Consider the following 20,815-nt stretch of genomic DNA (forward strand, 5'->3'; position numbering starts at 1 on the left):
TCCCAGACATTTCTTTTTTATTTTATTTTTATTTATTTATTTTTTAAAAATTTAATTTAAATTCTAGTTAGTTAACATGCAGTGCAATATTGGTTTCAGGTGTAGAATTCAGTGGTTCATCACTTACATGCAACACCCAGTACTCATCATGACAAGTGCCCTCCTTAATACCTTCACCCATCTAGCCCACCCCCCACTCACCTCCCTCCATGAACCCTAAGTTTGTTCTCTATCTTTAGGAGTCTGTTAAGGTTTGTTTCCCTCCCTTTTCCCCCCCTCCCATATGTTCATTTGTTTTGTTTCTTAACTTCCACATTGAGTGAAATCATATGGTATTTATCTTTCTCTGTCTGACATATTTTGCTTACCATAATACACTCTAGCTCCATCCACATCATTGTGAATGGCAAGATTTCATTCTTTTTTTTTAAAAAAAGATTTTATTTATTTATTTGAGAGTGGGAGAATGAGAGAGAGCACATGAGAAGGGGGAGGGTCAGAGGGAGAAGCAGACTCCCTGCCGAGCCGGGAGCCCGATGCGGGACTCGATCCAGGGACTCCAGGATCATGATCTGAGCCGAAGGCAGTCACTTAACCAACTGAGCCACCCAGATGCCCCATTCTTTTTGATGACTGAGTAATATTCCATTACACACACACACACACACACATTCTACCTCTTCCTTATCCATTCATCACTCGATGAACACATTTGGGCTCTTGCCATAGTTTGGCTATTGTTGATAATCCTGCTAGAAACATTAGGGTGCATGTGCCCCTTTTTATATCATGCAATTGCTGGATCATAGGGTAGTTCATACGGTAGTTCTATTTTTAACTTTTTGAGGAACCTCCATACAGCTCTCCAGAGTGGGTGCATCAGTTTGCATTCCTACCAACAGTGCAGGAGGGTTTCCCTGTTGTATCTTGTCTTGTTAATTTTTGCCATTCTGGCAGGTATAAGATGGTATCTCGTCGTGGTTTTGATTTGTATTTCCCTGATGTTGAGCATTTTTTCATGTGTCTCTTAGCTATCTGGATGTCTTCTTTGGAAAAGTGTCTATTCATGTCTTCTGCCCATTTCTTAACTGGATTATTTGTTTTTGGGTGTTGAGTTTGGTAAATTCTTTATAGAATTTGGATACTAACCCTTTATCAGACATTTCATTTACAAATATCTTCTCCCATTCCATAGGTTGCCTTTTAGTTTTGTTGATTTGCTGTGCAGAAATTTTTATCTTGATAAAAATGATTCATTTTTGCTTTTGTTTCCATTGCCTCTGGCGACTGCCTAGTAAGAAATTGCTATGGCTGAAGTCAAAGAGGTTGCTACCTATGTTCTCCCATAGCATTTTGATGGTTTCCTATCTCACATTTAGATCTTTCATCCATTTTGAATTTATTTTTGTATATGGGGTAAGAAAGTGGTCCAGTTTCATTCTTTTGCATGCTGTTGTCCAGTTTTCCCAATACCATTTGTTGAGGACACTATCCTTTTTCCATTGGATATTCTTTCTTCTTTTCAGCTTTATTATTTTTCATAATTTTACCTTCTATATCACTGATTCATTCCTCTGATTCAGCCATCCTCATTATTATGGCATCCATTCAGGATCACATCTCAGTTACAGCATTTTAAATTTCATCCTGACTAGATTTTAGCTCTTTTATCTCTGCAGAAAAGTATTCTCTAGTGTCTTCTATGCTTTTTTCAAGCCCAGCTAGTATCCTTATAATTGTTTTAAATTCTAGTTGAGACATATTACTTATATCTGTATTGATGAAATCCCTGGCCTTTATTTCTTCCTGTTCTTTGTTCTGGGGTGAATTCTTCATCTTGTTACTTGGAGGAAAAAAAAAAGTAAAATAAAAAATAATAAAAAAAATAATAAGCTAGATCCTGGGTGTGTTTTCATCTGCTTGTTATGAGAAGCTTGATAAAAAAAAAAAAAAAGATAAAAAAAATAAATACTACTGATAAACAAACATAAAAATTAAAAATTGCTCTTTATGTATCCCCCCAAAGCAAAACAAAAACAAAAACAAAAAATAAAATAAAAAAACATATAAAAAACCCCAAAGGAAGCTAGATCCTGTTTCCCCTGGGGCTGAAACTTTGCAGCACTCTATGATCAGCAGACTTAGTGCATGGGAGGAGTTTGTGCTGACCTTCTGGGGGGAGGGAACTGCTGCTCTGATTTGCAGGTGGTCTTGCCCTAGTGGAGATGAACCTGCAGGGTGCAGGGGGTCAGGGCTTGGTGTAGCAGCTCCATTCTCCACTTGGTTGTGCTGTTTAGCTTGCTGGGGTTGATCACTGCTGATGGGCGAGGGGTGAAGGTGAAAATGGCTGCACCTTGTTGCCTTGTCTCTGGGCTGGAAATTCACACCCACCACTCTTCAGGATGCCCTCACAGATGTGCAAACAATCACCCCTCCTGTGTCCCTGGTTTCCTTCACCCTGTCTGTGTCTGAGCTGTCTGCCTGCCAAATGGTGCAGCACTCCTGTGTTTTTATCTCAGGTGCTGCTGCGTTTCAAAGCCCCATACTTCAGAGGCCCATGCTGCAGATCCACGCTGATCCTCTGGGGGAGGGTCCTGCTCCGTTGTGGTTGGCTCTGGCTTGTCCTAGAAAACAGTTGTATGACCGTGCAGGGGTTCAGAATTTATGGTAAATGACAACACACAGCTGGAGCCAGGGTTTGATTCCCTCAGCCCAAGTTTTTGTTCCAATACAGGTGAACAGGGCAGCTCAATGGTGCCCACAGGGTCTTTTGCCTGCAGAGTGGCTGTATACCCTCTACCAAGTGCACTCCAAGCAGGGAAACCACTTCTCCTTGTCTGACCCAGGGGATTCTCAGACTTTGTTGCTGCTCTAGGGACTCCACCTTGCTTCTCACCTGAGAACTGCTCAACTCGCTAGTGTGACCCTGGTGATGTTGCAGACCTCTGAAACTTCAGACTCTGTACTCTGCTGTTTATAAAAAACTGGCGGTATTGAAACTCTCTCCTTTTTTCCAGGCAATGGGTTTGGGGAATAGTTTTCTTGTGCAGTCCCCTGTGTGTGCTTTCTTTCTTTCTTTTTTTTTTTTACTCTCTTTCGTTCTTAGTACTGTCTCCCTGATCAGGGCTCCTCCCCACTCTGCCATGCCCCCTGCTCTTTTCTCCCACAAATCAACTCTCCACAATTCCTACCTTCTACAGGTCATTTTCTCTGCTTATAGATGTGCAACTTTGTTCTTGAATATTTCTGGCCGATTTCTTGGGTGTCCAGAATGATTTGATATTTATCTAGCTGTGTTCTAGGAAGGAGGGAAACGTAGGTTGCCCTAATCCTCTGCTATCTTAGCCCTCTCATCCCTAGACATTTCTTCCTTTTTTTTTTTTTTTAAAGATTTATTTATTTATTAGAGAAAGAGAGAGAGCACATGAACAAGCACAGGAAGGGGCAGAAGGAGAGGGAAAGAGAAACTCTAGCAGACTCCTTGCTGAGTTTGGAGGCCCACATGAGGCTTGATCTCAAGACCCTGAAATCATGACTGATCTGAAAGCAAGGGTCAGTCACTTGACTGACTGCACCACTCAGGGGCCACTCAGAGGCCCCTAGACATTTTTAAATCTATCTGTCACTGTGTCTGACTGCCATGGCTTGTTGAAAGTAATGGCCTCTACTTCACTTCTGGTTACCAAAATTCTTACAGATTTCTGTCTTTAATTGGGAACATACTTAGTTCCTCTCATACTTAGTTCCAAGTCATAGACAGGAGAGGAATATATAAATTAGAAAAAATGCAGTTTAGCACAATCTAATCCTTTTCAATTTAATATTTAATATTTAATATTCCATATACATTTTTAAAATCAAATTTAACTTCCAGGAAAGATGATAGAAAAATCATGCTTCTGTATAGCATGATGAAACTATCCCTTGTACAAAGAAAAACATGCTAATCTTGTCCTCAAAACAAACAAACAAACAAACAACAAACAAAAAACCAAAGTCCCATGTTCCATTTTATCCATCTTTTTGGGGGGATGTTTATTCTCCTTCTAGTTGCATTCACATTTTCCATTTGATAAATTATAATTAAATCCTGATATATGGGGAAAATAATTATTAATACTTTAAGTTGGGGAGTAGGTAAATGGCAGAGGGGAAAGTTGATTTGTATCTATTTGAATATATTCATATCAAAGCAAGGAAGAAATATTGATAAGTATTACAGTTCTAGTGTGTGTAATTGATAACACGGATGAAGCTGGTATTTAAAAGTTTCCTCTTTCACCCCTCATTCCATATTCTCTTTACCTTAGCAAGTACCTGAGCTGGTCAAGGATCCCAAGCTCCAATGTATTAATCCCAAAAGGTCTCTGATATCAGTAGTTTTGCCTGTATTGCGTTGTTGTAGTGGTCCGTGAACTTTTAGCACAGAATGTGAGATGCTAAATGGCACTACAGAGAACTTTGTAGATTCCAGGCATACTCCTCCCTGCCCATATAGTAGAAATAGAAATCCAGTTTCCCCTTTATAATCAGAATCAACCACAGTCAGTGCAGCAACCTCCTTTTTTGTCTGTTATTTCAGTGGAATAAGGGCCCAAAGTATCCAGGTAGCAGTCTCAGTTTTCAGTTCAAAGGAACTATTATTGTGTCCCTTGGTGGAAGCAGTACCCCTTTGGGAACTAAGACTTTTAAACCAACAGAGCCCAAAACTGTGGAGATGAGAGAGTAAAAATCTTTCTAATGGATCATTAGGTATAATGGTGAGAATTGCTCACATTTGTACTTCTTGATTTCCAGTCCACGAATCCTAGCTATGGTAGAAAGATTATCATATTTTGGTCACTGAATCAGAGCATATATTGGCTCTTGAAAGCAATATCCCAGCTCCAATATGTATTGTCTCATAACTAGCATGAAAACTGAGTCTTCAAGCTATTCCATTACACTATTAAGCCAACAGTTTCAGAGTGATAGAGAACATGGAGAGACCAGTGAATTCCTTGATTATGAGCCTAAAGCCACATTTTACTCACACATAAAATAAGTCCTTTGGTTAGAAGTAATGCTGTTTGGAATACCATGAGGGTGAATAAAACATTCTATAAGTCCATAAACAGTGGTTTTGCCAGGAGTATTGAAGGCAAATCCACCTGGAAGAAATGAAACATATTGCTGTCTCTTCCGTGATGGTTATTATCAAGTTAACCAACCTACCTTAAGTTCCCCTTAGTTGCCATCTTGAAGGCTCAGTGTTTGTCCTTGCTATTGGTAGATTATGACCTCAGCTGTAACTATAAATAAATTGACCTTGCTGAGTAGAAGCCCAAGTTGCTGAATCCTTGCTAATCTCCATCCCTGTTGCTATTGCTATTTTGTGCAAGAGCCCATAGGATAATGACAGAGGTAACTGGAGAAAGAGTGACTGATGTCTACAACTGGGTTACGTTTTCCACTTGATTATTAAGAGCCTCCTCTGCTGAAATTACTTTTCAGTGAGCATTGACATGAGGCACAAATATCCTCATACTACCTGCCAATTCTGAGAGGTCTAGCCAAATAGCTCTTCCCCTGACTTTGTTGTCATCCATGTCACAATTGTGTTCCTTCCAAGTCCTTGATCAACTAAAGAAATGGTTAGCCACTACTTATGAATGAGTGTAGATCCATACCTCTGGCAATCTTTCTTTCTCGGCAAAATGAATATCCAGTTTTCTGCTCTAAAGGTTTGTCTACTGGGAAGGTTTCCCCTCACTGCTACCCTTCACAGCCACCCCTAAGTGGGGCTGCAGAGCTCCAACAAGCCATTTGTAAGCTGTACCAGTATGTGGTGTAAAACCATCTGTAAAACAGGCCTTAGGTTTTCATTTATTAGTTAATTGGTCACTTATTTCCACAAGCTTAGTGGTTTAGACAATACCCCAGTTCATGCTGGATAACTCGGTTTGAATAGTAAATTGATGATCTATGTTTCTATTACGTTTTGTAAATATGCAGGAAGCTGTTTCTCAAATGAAGAATAGTTATGTGTGGGAGTTGGCATAACTGTTCCGGAATACTAAATTCTATACTGTGATTCACCTATAATGGCCAGCCCCAGACTTCATGTAGCATCTCTTCAAGCCCTATTGGGTCTACTGGATCATATGGCCCAAACAGTAAAGCAGCTTGTATGATCCAGCAGCTTGCTAGATTTGGTACATAGCCTCCTATTCCTCTGGGTCTCACTCAAAACTGATGGCTCTATAGATTACTTGTAAATGGGTCAGAGCAGCCTGCCCAAATGATGTATTTATGTTGACTCCAAAACCTGAGGTGGCCCATTTGTTCTTGTTGCTCATTTTTAGTGGCAAGGGGTACAAGATCAACAACATTATCTGTCTTGGAAGGGATAGCTCAACATGCCCAAGACCATTGAACTTTTAGAAATTTCAGACATCTGAATTTTGGTAGCAATCCTACCCTTTGGCATGAATCTTACCAAAGGTTCTAGGGTTTTTGCTACTCTCAGATGCAATCATCATATTATCAACATAGTACATCAGTATAATATTCTATGTAAGGCAAGATGATCAAGGTTCCTGTGGATTATGATTGAAAGTTGGAGAGTTGCTGTAGCTTTGAGGTAGGACAAAAGGGTGTATTACTGATCTTTCAAGCGGAAGGGAAACTGTTTCTGGTAATCTTTGGGTGTAAAAAAAGAATGCTTTCCAGATCAATAGCTATAATACCTGGAATCCAGAACAGTGTTTATTTGTTTCAGTCCAAAACAAAGAAACAAACAAACAAACTGACAGAGGTGCCTGAGTGGCTCAGTTGGTTTAGCATCCAGCTCTTGATTCTGTCTTGGGTCATGATCTCCGGGTTGTGAGATCAAGCCCTGTGTCAGGTTCCATGCTGGACATGGAGCCTGCTTAAGGTTTTCTCTCTCCCTCTCCCCCATTTATTCATGCTCCTACTCCCCCTCTCTTTCTCACTCTTTCACTCACTCAAACAAACAAACAACCAAACAAAACACATCTGAATAGCAGTTGCAATTGGAGCTAGTAACTGATTAAGTTGATAATAACCCATTGTTATTCCCCAACAGCCATCTATTTTCTGCACAGTCCACATAGGTGAGTTAAACAGGGATTTGGAGGGAATAATCATCCCTTCATCTTTCAAGTCCTTGACAGTGGCACTAATCTCTTCAGTCCTTTCAGGAACGTGGTTTACTCTTTTTGTGTAGAGGTAGTTGTAGTTTTCACTTGCTCTTTCCTTTAATATCCCTCATGGAACCAATATGGTTACTGTATTAGTTTATTAGGGCTGCTATAATATAACCAAACTGGGTGGCTTAAACAATAGGAATTTACTTTCCCACAGTTCTGGGGGCTGCATATCTGGTCAGTGTTGGTTTGGGTTGGTTTTTCTTGAGGGCTCTCTTTTCTGGCTTGCAGATGGCCACCTTCTTGCTGTGTTCTCACATGGCCTTTCCTCTGTGTGCTCATCACCCCTGGTATCCTCTATGTGTCCTAATTTCCTCTTCTTATAAGGACACTAGTCGTATCAGATTACCTTGACAGCCTTATTTTAACTTAATCACCTCCTTATAAGCTCTAGTTCCAAATACAGTCGCATTCCAAGGTACTGGCAGTTAGGGATTCAACATATGAATTTGGCAGGGTGGGAGGAAGGGGGACACAAATCCGTACATAACAGTTATTCTGTCAGTTACATTCTGGAACTAAGGAAATAGTCATGGAGAATCACTGAGTTCACTCTGGGAGGGCTCCAAATCAAAATTCAATTATCACTTGACTTCTGTAATTCTGTACTCTGGTAGATGATATTAGAGTTTTGGGTCTCTAGGAATTTATATTGGTACAGAGCTGAGCTACTGAACAGAAATCTCTGAAAAATTTGGGTAATATCTTTACCCAATGCACAGTTACTCTCCTAAATGGGTAAATGACAGCCAGTTCCTTTAGAAAAATGTAAGAGGAAGATTAACATTATATATTTTTAAAGGGTAGCAGGGATCCTTGTACAGAGGACCTGGCCTTTTCTTCATTCATGGGGATCTAGGTTTGGGCACAAGCTAAAGTCTAGAAATTGGTTGAGGAGCCACAACTCTTTGGAGGTGATTTAAGTCAGATACCTGTTTGCCAGAACACAACAAGTCAAATTAAACCTTTGTATTCTGCCCATCTATTTCAGTCCCAGTGACAGCATGATCAATTAGCCAACATCAAAGAACTCTGAAGGTAAAAACTTTCTGATTCTGTAGCTTTGCTGTCATTACAATAAAACCCATTCCCACATATATTTTTATTCATCAGGTTTCCATCACTTCCATCACTAAACTGGCAAAATCTGGTCATTATCTTGACATGTGTGGGACCTCTTACTGGGTCATGCTTTGTACCCAGCCCCCTGTTTCCTGCTGGGACTTGAGGCTGGTTATATGAGAGGGAGTGGGGATAGGTCTTGAGAAGGATCATCATTCCCCTGCAAGGTCACTACCTCAGACTTTACACTACCTCAGGTCATTATAGGCTTTTTAGATAAGAGAAGACTAATCTCAGGAGATAAAGAACTGCTTCTATTAGAATGGACAGTTCATCAGAATTTAGATATTCAAGGTTCTCAGCTTCTTTCAATCTGCCCAATCTTTTAGGATTACATTAGTTTTCCAATCAATATCTTAACTTTAACATAACCTCATAAATATATGAATTCAATTTGCATTGTAATTTAATCACCTACAGATTCAGATTCTGGGTTTGGTTTTCAGAAATATTGACCCTGTGTGTACAGGAAGATGAGGATTTCTTTCAGGGAGATCATAAGTGCTTTTGGGTTCCTTACCTGTGTCAGAAATGGGGAATTTTAAGCTTGGAGATAATAATTTTCTTTCTCTAAACTCTATTAGCAAAGAACTCCATTGTCTTAATTTTCGTTATTTCCCCAATACTGTTTGATAGATGCAGCAACTTGGTCCCCTAAAGCCTTGACTTCTATAGGCCCTCAATTGCAGGTGTCCTCCAGTGATTATGTAAGTGACTTTTGCCCCGGATGTCATGGACTCTCTCATTTACTATTAGCAACAGGGTCATTACAGCCTTTATATCTCATTGGAACAGAGAAGAAGTTCCTTCTGAACTTCCTTCTTGTTCTTCGAAACTACGTTCAGTACCAAAACTTGAACCATCAGGATTCTCTCAAGAAAACAACCAGTCAAGTTCATGGGGTTTACTATAGAAATTAGAGCTTATATACATGCAGGAGGAGCCAGGCAAGTGAAGATCTGGAAGAGAGATATCAGAGGATCAGAGAAAGTCACTAACACAATAGCATGAAACGTTAGTGTTGAAGTGCCATTCAAAACTTGTGGGAAAATCCCCCAAGTGTTGGTTTTAAGCAGAGTGGCAAAAAAGAACTATACTGAAATGGAATGTGAAGGGGGAGCATGTGGAGAGGTCTGTGGAAGCTGCCACCTCTATGGGGAATGCAGTGTAGTATTTGGTGGTTGGCTTGGGTTACTCTTGGATGGTGCAGACAGAAGTTGGGAAAATGAGCTAAAAGCTGAATCTCTTTAGGCACATTTACCCTGTCTGTCACTGTGTCTGATTGTCATGATCTTTTCAGAGGCATCGCTTCTGTTTCACTCTGTTATCCAAATTTTACACAATTACCTCTCGGCCAACTTTAACCCAGGACATTACGGGTAGGGTGTTCTGGAAGATGTTATTCACAGCTTTAGACAGGAGTGATAATGCCATGTTGACAAAACACAATCCAGCATACAGCCAGTGGAATGTGGGGACTTTGCATAGTTTTACAAATAAATAAGCAATTTAATATGATAGATACAATGTAGTATTTCTTTATTTTGTTGCTATTCATCAAGGTTGTCAAGAAGGGCAATAGCAATAATAATTTAGCCTCCTCACTCCCTTATTTGGTTCTAGAACCTAGAGAGTTACACAGGTCTAGAAAAAGAGATATGCATGTGGTCAGTCCTGTGGATGGTCTCAGCCCAGGTTCCAGCTTTTTTCAGAGACAGTCAACTCTCAGTTCAAAACTTGACTGTGGGGACTTTCATATTTCATAGTGGCCATCTTTAGGCATCCATACACTCTTTCCAAGTGAATTGCTGTTTCACTTTGGGGCAATGCTTTGCAGGAGTTCTGCTCCCTCTATTTCAGAGAACCTATGACTTTTCTTCCCCAAACTCATTCATGTCAAGAAGCTCCCTTTAAAAGCCTATAAATCTGTAAACTCCAAACTGTCTTCTTTTGGGGGAAATTCAGCCTCATTCTTTTGAGGGACTTGACTGTCCAAAACAAAGGTTGATGTGGAGTTGTCTTTAGAATTGCCCCATTCCTACTGACAACAGTTCCTTTGAATACCCCAAATTGGGAGGTTATCTTTCTTCTTATTTATTTATTTATTTTTGAAATAAGACATAAGTGAATTTCTCAATTACTCTGTCCATTAGTAAATAGTAATAAATACCTCATCTGTTGACCAAACTGAGAAAGGTACAGTTTCAACTAGATTTCTTAGAAATTTCACATTTGTTTATTGCATACTAACTTAAGAAAATTTTGATGGGCTTTGATAACATTTGGAACACTTCTACAGGCTATAGAAAAACCTGCATAACATTTGATGCATGGTTTGGTCTTTGAAGATGAAGTCTTGTACAAGTTTATGTTTTGTATTTTGAAATGAATTTCAAAGATATTTGATATGCCAATAGATATTACAAAATTCAGTGATTGTATTATGAAGACTATTATATAGAGAACCACTCGTTTGTGCCTTGAAATCTTATAGGCTCAATTTTGATATGGGAGATGCTATGTGTGTAAGCACGTGCATGTGTTTGTATATTTATCTTCATATTTACTCATATTAGTATGAGGGAAATTACCTTTTATGGTAGAGCACTAAATCCACTCCTCACTCTGGTTCACAAAGAGTAGTCTTGTATTTTGTCATTAGTACCATAAAAGAGACTCCAGATTTGATTTCACTGTTGGGGAGTTTTGCATCCTCAGGCTCTGAACGGAATGATAAATAAAAGAATGACAGATGGAGGACAAAACATTACCTTCAATACTGGCAGTGGCTGAGAGGATGTGGCTTTAGTTCTGTTAGCAGAGTGACCTTATTGGTACTAAACCCCAGAGTTAGGCAGGCTTATGCAAACAGACACGTGCAATGTTGGACCAAGGCAGACATACTACCCCCACTGCTGGGCAGAGCTGGTCCTAAAAGGAATCTATGCTGTCTCTGGGCAAGGCGCTTCCTAAAAAGGAAAAAGAGGCAGAGCTGGGCTAAGCACACTCCGTTTATTACTCCCAAATTCACCACTAAGGTGAACCTTTCCAACTCTCTTGAGGTGGAGTGATGAAAAAAGTGAAGACAGGCCAGGAGTTATACTGACTGAGCAATCCTTTTAGAAAGGACCTGAGGAAAGGAGAATAAATTATATCTCCTAATACTATCAGACTAAGAGGATTATAAAGGTAGCTATGGTTAAATAAACAAATTTCTTCAGTCTGTTCTTAAGTCTGATTCCTTTAGTCCCTAACATGCTATTGACTGCTAACTTGTGATAAAAATTCAGTAGAGGCTGGGGGTAGTAGGCATGTGTATTTTGAAAAAAGTTCTTAAAGCTAAAATGTTGCATCTCTGTACTATTATCCTCTGCTAGGAACCACTGGCTCAGATGCTAAACTTACCAACTTACACTCCTTTATGGCATTCACAAATCTTTGATTTCTGTTGCTCATCTGGTTCTGACTCAATACTTCATAGCCCCTGCAGGTTTGCATATGTTCTACTTTTCTGGTCCTCGAGTTTCATCCAGGCCCCAAGCATGCTGCTGTCCATCTGACAACCAAGCCCGAAGAGAATGGAAATGAGGCAAGAACATGCTCACAGGAGAGGAACTGCCTTCACAGCCGGCACTGATTGGGAACAGAACAGTTGGCAGCTTTAACACTCCAACTTTAGGTCAGCAGCTTGAAGCCCTGGGCTGCCACAAATCCAAAGAACTTATCTGGACAGGGTTGGCAAAAAGCAAGGAAGGAAAGGAGGAAATGTCATGGGGCACATGGCAAGGACATCTGTTTAGCAAATGTTTGAGGCGTGGAGCAAAAAGGTTCTTCATTGTCAAGTTCAAAGCTCACAAACTGGCTGATGCATTTGAAAAAAAATTGAGTTTGATTGCCTTTATAACATACACTCTCCAGTTTGCTACTGTCCTTCTTCTCCATCTGCCCTTTCTTTTTACATCAGATTGCACTACTGATGTTATATGTTTGGACTGGAAAGCATTTGAGTTTGTTGCCCCAGGTCTAGTTTGAACTTGAGATACTTTTTTTTTTTTTTTTTTTTTTTAACAATCCAAACTCTTGATCTTCAGTCAGAAACCTTCTCTGGTTTCCTTGGGGGAATGATCCTTAATTTTGTCACTGTTCTGCTTAGTTCCTCCCTTTCCCTCAGTATAATCCTAAAATATCTGAGCAACAGGAAGTGAAATCAATTCCTGATTAGGATGATACTATGGCTTTTAAATGAAAAGAATATAGTATGCTTTCATGTTATAGGCTGAACTGTACCTCCCCCACCCCTATTTATATGTTGAAGTCCTAACCCCCAGTAACTCAGAATGTGACTATATTTGGAGATAGGGCCTTTCAAGAGGTGATTAAGTTAAAATGAGGTTGTTAGGATGGACCCTAATCCAGTCTGATTGGTGTCTTTGTAAGAAGAGGAAATTTGGACACACAGAGAGATGCGAAGGGTATAAACACCCAGAGAAAAGACCGTGTGAGATCAGGATGAGAAGGTGACTCTCTGCGAGTTAAGGAGAGAGGCCTTGGAAGAAACCAACCCTACCAGCACCTTGATCTTGAACTTTCAGCATCTCAAACTGTGAAAAAATACTTTTCTGTTATTTAAGCCAACCAGCTGGAGGCATTTTGTTATAGCAGCCCTAACAAACTAATACAAACCATTTACATAGTGACCTGCCACGGTGTGTGTGTATCCTGGGGGAAGGGAAAGGAGGAGATTCCACCACCTGTTATATTTTTGTCCACAAAAACCTTATGTAGCATTATCTCCATTTATGCCAAACCTCCTGTCTTCCTCTGTTAGCACATGTCACCGAGCAGACCATATTTCCATTCCACTTCTTCAGAGCCTCTTTTTTTAAAAATACTGATCTAGTATGATATACAACCACTAATTAAAGATAATCTAGTCCCGTTCATTGGTCCACTTGTCACTCAAAGTAGATGGCCTAGATCTGGTGCAGGCCTGAGGGACCCGAAAAGATGATCTAGGTAAAAAGTAATCTAGGTCACTCTGCCTTTATGGTTTCATTCCTTTTTTTCCCTATGGGTCCTGTGTCCAAAATGAAGCAGAGGGATAAATATAGTCACATGGACACTGTGGAAGCTGAGCTTGTACACACAGGAGAAAGCTGAACAAAACAGCTAATAACTTTGATCCACATGGACAGTCATTTCAGCTTCTTGGGTAGAACGCCCCGTCTGCTGTTTACTGTTCCACAGCAGATTTCTAGGTGAAAATAATATAACTGTTGATTTAAAAAAGAAAACTATCTAGGTTTTCTATTTCAATGTAGCATTTCAGTTCCTATATCTTCAAACAGTCTATTCTTGTGATTATGTAGTCATTCACATAGCAAACACTTTTAAAGCCTGCTTTGTTCTTGGCATTGAAAATAGAGAAATGTATGACACATAAGACCAAGCCTCAGGAAATTACAGTCTAGAAGGAGGGGACAGGCATGTAAACAGATAATTGCAGTAAGGTGTGTAAACAGTCCTCAGCTTACCCAGATAAATTCCGTAAGCACAGCCAAAGGAAAGCCACATGGCATTCTTTGTAGGGAATGTTGCTGATGTCTTCTAGTCTATATGAAGACCTAGAAGAACTTTTTTCTGAGGAACCATGGTGACCCCTCTTTTTGCCTTGATTGAAAAGAATTCCAGAATGAAATTTGTAACACAATTTTAGTAAATGGAGAGTGTGGTTTGCTTTCCATCTGAGAACCCCTCCCCTTTATCCTACCCCCCAACACACACACACACACACACGTATGCACACATGGGAATAGGAAGAAGTCACTTGGGCTAAGCTTTCTTTGTTGTCAGAATTGTGTAAGAAGGCACAGTGTGGGAATAGGGTGAGAGACCATAAGTGGGGGACACTGGGTGGGGAAGGATTGGTGGGAAGGAGAGATAAGAGGTTGGGACCCTGGAATACCTGGTTTCTCATGTAGGATGAGAGAACAGAATTGGGCCAAGGGCATAACTTCTGACTCAGGGGCTCCTCTTCTCCCCCACCCCCCACCCAAATACATTCTGTGAAGCTCTGGAACTTCTGCAGGAACCCCTTCAGGAAAGAGTCATTTAAATCCTTGAGGCCAGGGTGTATTTCCTTCAGGGAGAAACACGTGTGGTGGTGTTCATCACCGATGGAGAAAGGATATCTTCCCTCTCTCAGTGATGAGCAGCAGGCTCCTCTCGTGGAAGGCCGTGAGGAGGGTCTTCCTGGAGTCCATGCACAGCTGAGGAAACAAGGTCTGTCCACCCATAAAAATAGTTCACAGAGAACTTCATGGAACAGGAAAACCGTAGGAGCCTCTTCCCCCAGCCAGAACTCTAAGGCTCGACTAGAAACATACAAATCTCCTCATGGTGTTAGTGTCTTAATTATGTATTTCCCCAATCTGTCCCATGTGTACCAACTTCACATTTCTGCCATTTACATTTGATACTTCTACTACAACTTACTTATTAGTTCTGTGAATAAACTCATTTGGAAATTCTAAATAAATTTAACCTTGTTCTAAGTAATTAGTCTTTGTGAAATCATAGGTTATGTGTGTTGTATTTTAAAAATATATACATAAAAATACAAGGCACATTTCAAAAAGAGTTAATTTGTGTACTACTTAAAATCTTCTCATGTACCAGTTTGGGTAAAATTATCATAACATATTTATTAACATTTTTAAAAATCAACTTAAGAAATGTGTTTTCCTAAACTGCCTTAGTTCCTTTGTGGCATGTGGTGGCAGAAGCATATACAGGAAAGAAATATGGGTACCTGGTTGGTGCTAAGAGTAAAACCGGTGGTTTTAAGCTGAGTCTTGTTGGCTTTCCACAAGGGAAGTGCTTCCTGGAGCTGGAGGTTTTCTCTCATGGGATAATGACTCTGCTCCTGGTTCTCCTGGCCTCCCCCTTGGCTTACTCCTGTACCTGGGGGAATGTCATCGTCATGGCAGAACTTGTCCAAGGAGATCATCCTTGATTTTGTCTTTTTCTGACTCTAGGTGGAAAAACTGCAAATCTGTCCCGTGATCTCGAAGAACACACAAGTTGGCATTTGTAGGTACCAGCCCTGCCAGATAGCTGGTTTTATATTTTCTATATATACCTACATATTTTAAAAGATTTTATTTATTTATTTGACAGAGAGAGACACAGTGAGAGAAGGAAACACAAGCAGGGGGAGTGGTAGAGGGAGAAGCAGGCTTCCCGCAGAGCAGGGAGCCCAATGCGGGGCTCAATCCCAGGGCCCTGGGATCATGACCTGAGCCGAAGGCAGCCGCTTAACTGACTGAGCTATCCAGGTGCCCCTACATTCTGTATATTTTTATGAAGTTATGGCCTACTTTTGAGTACATTATTTCAGGCCTGCCTAGCAGAAATCATGCATAAATAGACAGCAACGCTTGTTTTTGCCTGAATCACTATGGTGATTGCAAAACCTTTCCTCAGCTTTGGCGGTAGAGCCGGAGAGGATGAGGGATGGTTTGAAGACAGTCCTGAGTAAATCCGGGAGCGCCTCTGCATCCCTCAGACAGCCTCTGGCATGAGCCTTGCAGTCAATTGTTTTGACCTGCACCAGCCAACTTGCTTACAAAGCAACAGAGCTGCTTCTTTCTAGGAGTGAAGTTTATATATTTATTTTTAAGGCTTGTAGGAGCAAAAATAGCTTGCTTCTTTCCTCTGTGGACCCAGATTGATAGCTGATCTCTTTTTTTCCACTTGTGAAGTTCAACTGCACCTTTTTTAACAAATGTGGACTGAACGAGCATAGCTTGTCGTGGCCCAGAATTGTCACATTATGGAAAATAATCTGGAAAGGAAGCTTGCTTAAGAAATGGAGAAGAAGCTGTGGGCAGTTCCTTTTAGGACCATAATTGGCCAGTGTTCCTTCCTGATGTGTGGCAGCAAGTTTCACTGTTGTGCAGCAAAGCCCACTGATACATTTCCCAGGCGATTTCACAGAAACGTTCCACGGCTGCCTTGCCAGCTACAAAACGCCCTGTGAGTTGGCTGTTTAAGAAAGCCAAAAATTTTGTATAGTATGATTAAGTAAAGAACTGTGACATTTTCTGTGAGCCAAACAATGGGAGACTTTCCTTTCGGAGGAAGCACCGTTTAATGGCAGAAGAGGAAGAATAGCTTGTGGGTTTGTCTTTTCAACAGTAGCCCTGAAAAAGATTCAAGTCAGCTAAAAAGTGTTTGCATTCCAGTTGCACTGAGCTTTGTCTGGGCAGACAAAGCTGTGAATGGGCCATACGTACCCTCTACATCACTCTTAAACGGATTTTATAGCATGATGCTCTGGAATATCAGCTGCTTTCAGATAAATAGAGAAATTGAGATTTTAATTCTGTGTACAACAGGAGCCTAACTCGCACCCTGACCGGCTGATCACCGTTGAAATGGTGTTGATTGCTCTGTGGTCCTGTGTTAGAATTCTGGCCTCGGTCTTCGAGTGCCTGCCATGTACCCCCCACACTGCTCGTTCTGTGGGTTCTGCATCATTACATCACTTAATATCATCCTTAGAACAGTCTGGAACGGTGAGTGGTATTGTCCTTGTTTTAACAGGGAAACTGAAGCACAGAGATATTAACCAACTGCTCAGGCCACCACAGCTTGGAAATGCCTACCTCTAAACTATTTTCCTTTCACCCTCCTGCAAATGTTGGTGGAAGTGACTGGCAATTTCATATTTGGAGTTCAAAGTGCCAGTTGCCCCCAAATATCTCTTATGACATGCTAATTGACCAGAAACTCTCTTCTAATCAAAAGAACGGTTTTGTCTAGTGCTGATTCCTGAAGGCTGTGGGAGACTCTTGTCCACGCCCATCGTCGGAGGTTAGATTTATGATGGCTCTCCATCTTGTTCTGGATGCAGGTACCTGAGTCACAGTGCTTTTCTGCATCAAACAGTGAAACATGGATATATTAACCTTCCACCTCTGAAATATAATTTTTGGGGAAATGATGATGATATAAATCAAATATAAATTACCAATGTGGGAGGGAGGGACCAGTTAGGGATACTGGGATGAAAACAAGACTTCTCTGAACTTGTTTTATAGTTTTATCTTTGGACACTTTTTTTTTCAGTATTGTTAAGAATTGTTTCAGTCTATATTTTTTAAAAATGACTATTCCAATATATTTATTATTATAGGAAACTTACAAGCTTTCACTAAAATATACTCTTGATTTGTAGATAACTCTAGGTATGTTTCCACTATCAAATTGAGATACATATCAGTGTACCTTTGGTCAGACTGTTCTTTATGCATTAAACCGTAAGTGTAAGTTCTGACACTCATTTTCCCAAGGTCTCAGGTTACATAGTCTTTATTGTGAAGGAGGACCTTTGTCCCTTACAGTTTTTGAAAACAGCTTTATTGAGATATAATTCATGTACCTTACAATTTACCCATTTAAAGGGTACAATTCAGTGGTTTTTCATATAATTATAGAGCTGTGCAACCATGACTTCAATAATCTGTGTTATTTAGCTATGTAAAACATTTATAGAATCATTTTTCTTGTTCATGAAATACATAATCTAGAAGTTCCTTTAGTGAAGGTCTGTTGGTAGCCAACTCCCTCAGTTTTTGTTAAGCTGAAAATATCTTCATTTCACTCTCATTTTGAAAGGATAGTTTTGCTGGATTTATAATTCTAGATTGACAGTTATGTTCTCTCAGGACTCTGAAGACAGTAATACTCAGTCTTTTGGCTTCTGTTGTTGCCCCTAAGAGGTTGGCTATCAGTGTAATTATCATTCCTGGTAAATGTCTTTTCCTATCTTTTCTCTCCATCTGATTTTTAAAGTTTTTTTTCTTGTCTTTGGCATTCTGTAGCCTTATAAAAAAATGCCCAAATGTGGACCTCATTTATTTATCTTGCTTGACATATGTGGAATTTCCTATTTCTATGTCTTTTATCAATTCTGAAAAATGTTTTAGTGATTGTCTCTTCAAATCTATCCCTTCTGCATTTTTAAATGTTCTCTCCTTCTGGGACTCAACTGGATGTATGTTAGAATCTCTCATTTTGGGGCGCCTGGGTGGCTGAGTTGGTTAAGCGGTCAGCTCAGGTCATGATCCCAGGGTCCTGGGATCGAGCCCCACATCGGGCTCCCTGCTCAGTGGAGAGTCTGCTTCTTCCTCTCCCTCTGCCTGCCTCTCTGCCTACTTGTGCTTTCTATCTCTCTGTCAAATAAATAAATAAAATCTTTAAAAAAAAAAAGAATCTCTCATTTTCTCTGTTCTTTTGTGCAGTCTTTGTTTTCTCTCTATGCTGCACTCTGGGTAATGTCTTCTGATTTATCCTTCAGTTTACTAACTCTGTTCTGATGTCCCATTCATTCACCAAGACTCCATCTTCACCCAATTTATGTTTTATCTCTAAATGTTGATTCTCCCTTAATTCTTTTTTTAGTTAATTTTATTTTTAAAAATTTTAAAATAAGTTTTAATTTTAATTCTAGTATAGTTAATTCTCCCTTAATTTTTCATGGCTATTTCTGACTGTTACTTCTTCCTTGATTGTTTTTTGGATTATGATCATATATGTTTGAAAAACAGTGACATCTTATACATGTTTTTTTCCTCAGGGTATATCTAATAATTCTAAAAGCTGATTCTTTGGTGTCCTAAAACTGTTGTCTATCTCTTCTGCCCAGACTCATAGTGGTCTGCATCTTTAGTTTTGCCCATCTCGGATTTTGAGGTCTTCTTATTTTGAATGTAAATTGTAGAAATCCCAGATTCTAAATTTGGGGTATGTTTCTGAAATTTATTTATTTGTTTATATGTTTTACTGGCTGTATTTCTTAATGACAATATAAGATACTTGAGGTGAAGAACACTCTTTTTCACACTCTATTTGCAATGTCTTGGACAGGGCCTGACATATAGAAATTACTCAGTATATATATGTTTTCTTGTCTCTTCTCTCTCCCTAACCAACACACATGCACGTGCTAACATTTTTTCATATAATTTCAGGGTTTCCATTCTCCTAATTTAATAACTGCTGCTTTAAATTAGTTTTTTTGGTCATATACATATAAGGCACTCAGCTTCCAAGAAGGGGAAAAAATATGTACCGATATTTTAAGGGTATATTTTCTTACATTTTTCTAATTTATGCTTATAAGATAAATACTTTTAAACGTAAGTCTCTATTGAGTTTGGATCAATAAGGGCTCAAACTGCAAGCTGAACACTTTTGGTTAAAAGGGTAAATGCAATTGAGGATTCCCTACTTGATCCTGAAGATAATTTATTGTGTCTTCTGGAGAGACTTTTCTAAGTCACTGTAAGTTGTTAAAATTCTCAGTATAAATGGTGTAAATGCATAAAATTGACTTTATTGAACTTGGTATTATTTAGAAATGAATTTTTCAGTCTTGAAAAATAAAACATGCCTTATGATGAAGTAGAATACCTCAGGAACACAGAGAAAATATAACCAAATTAATAACATCTTTATAAAACTGATATTTACCCAGGAATTTTTGTATTTTACCTTGAAGACAAAAGATGTAGTATTTTACAATAGTCTTATCAGGCTCATGCTTAACTTGGAATAAACAACTGTAAACTATTTCTAATTCTCAACAACTGAGCCTTGCAGGTTAGATCTTCTTTAGGCATTTATTAAATACCCATGTTAGGGTAGTCACTAGAGCTTCACAAATTAAACATTTCTCTCAATTAGGTGCTAGCATACATAGGGCATTTTACAATACCACCACACTATATGTATGTATTGATGTTCATCAAGGTCACAAAAGATAATGATAATGAGAGCTATGGAATCACTTAAGAGAAATTGTTATGCCACTAAGGAAATGGTTTTAGGAACTGAGTACTATGTACATTATTAATGAGTGTTATGGTTTTTCATCAAAGTATCAATCATGGACTTCTAATCTGCTATCAAAAGCAACGTTTACTTGTAACTGAAGTCGTTTTATAAAAAAATTTGAAGACCCTATGGGGGTCACGGAAGATTTAGTGTGTCTACCTTTTCTTTCCCTGAGAAATACAAAGCCATTAGAAATCCTATTTCTTCACCATCCACTGTATGTTCCCTGCTGCTCATTGAGTGAGAATGATTTTATTGGATCACTTTGAGGACAAGAGTTTTCAAACCTCTGGAGAGCTTCCAGATGCTGTGGGTACTTAACAGGGAAGGGAATCTGTCTGAATCAGCTATGTCAGTGCTTCCATTCTCTCTCAACCTCATTTTGGAGTCCCAGCTTCTGCAACCCTTCCTTTCATTCCTTCCCTTGTGCTTTATTCATTCCGACAGTCAGGGTATGGGTGATGGAGAGGGATTGAATGTTTCTTCAATTTGCACCAGGTGAACAATGTTTGAAGTAGCTGGCAAGAAGACATTATGCATTTCTGAAAATATTGAGACTCTCAGGAAAGACATTAGCCTTGGAA

Source organism: Mirounga angustirostris, unplaced genomic scaffold (assembly GCF_029215605.1).
Source record: "Mirounga angustirostris isolate CCGP_5_RB_7025 unplaced genomic scaffold, mMirAng1.0.hap1 SCAF_5, whole genome shotgun sequence".
Taxonomy (NCBI): domain Eukaryota; kingdom Metazoa; phylum Chordata; class Mammalia; order Carnivora; family Phocidae; genus Mirounga; species Mirounga angustirostris.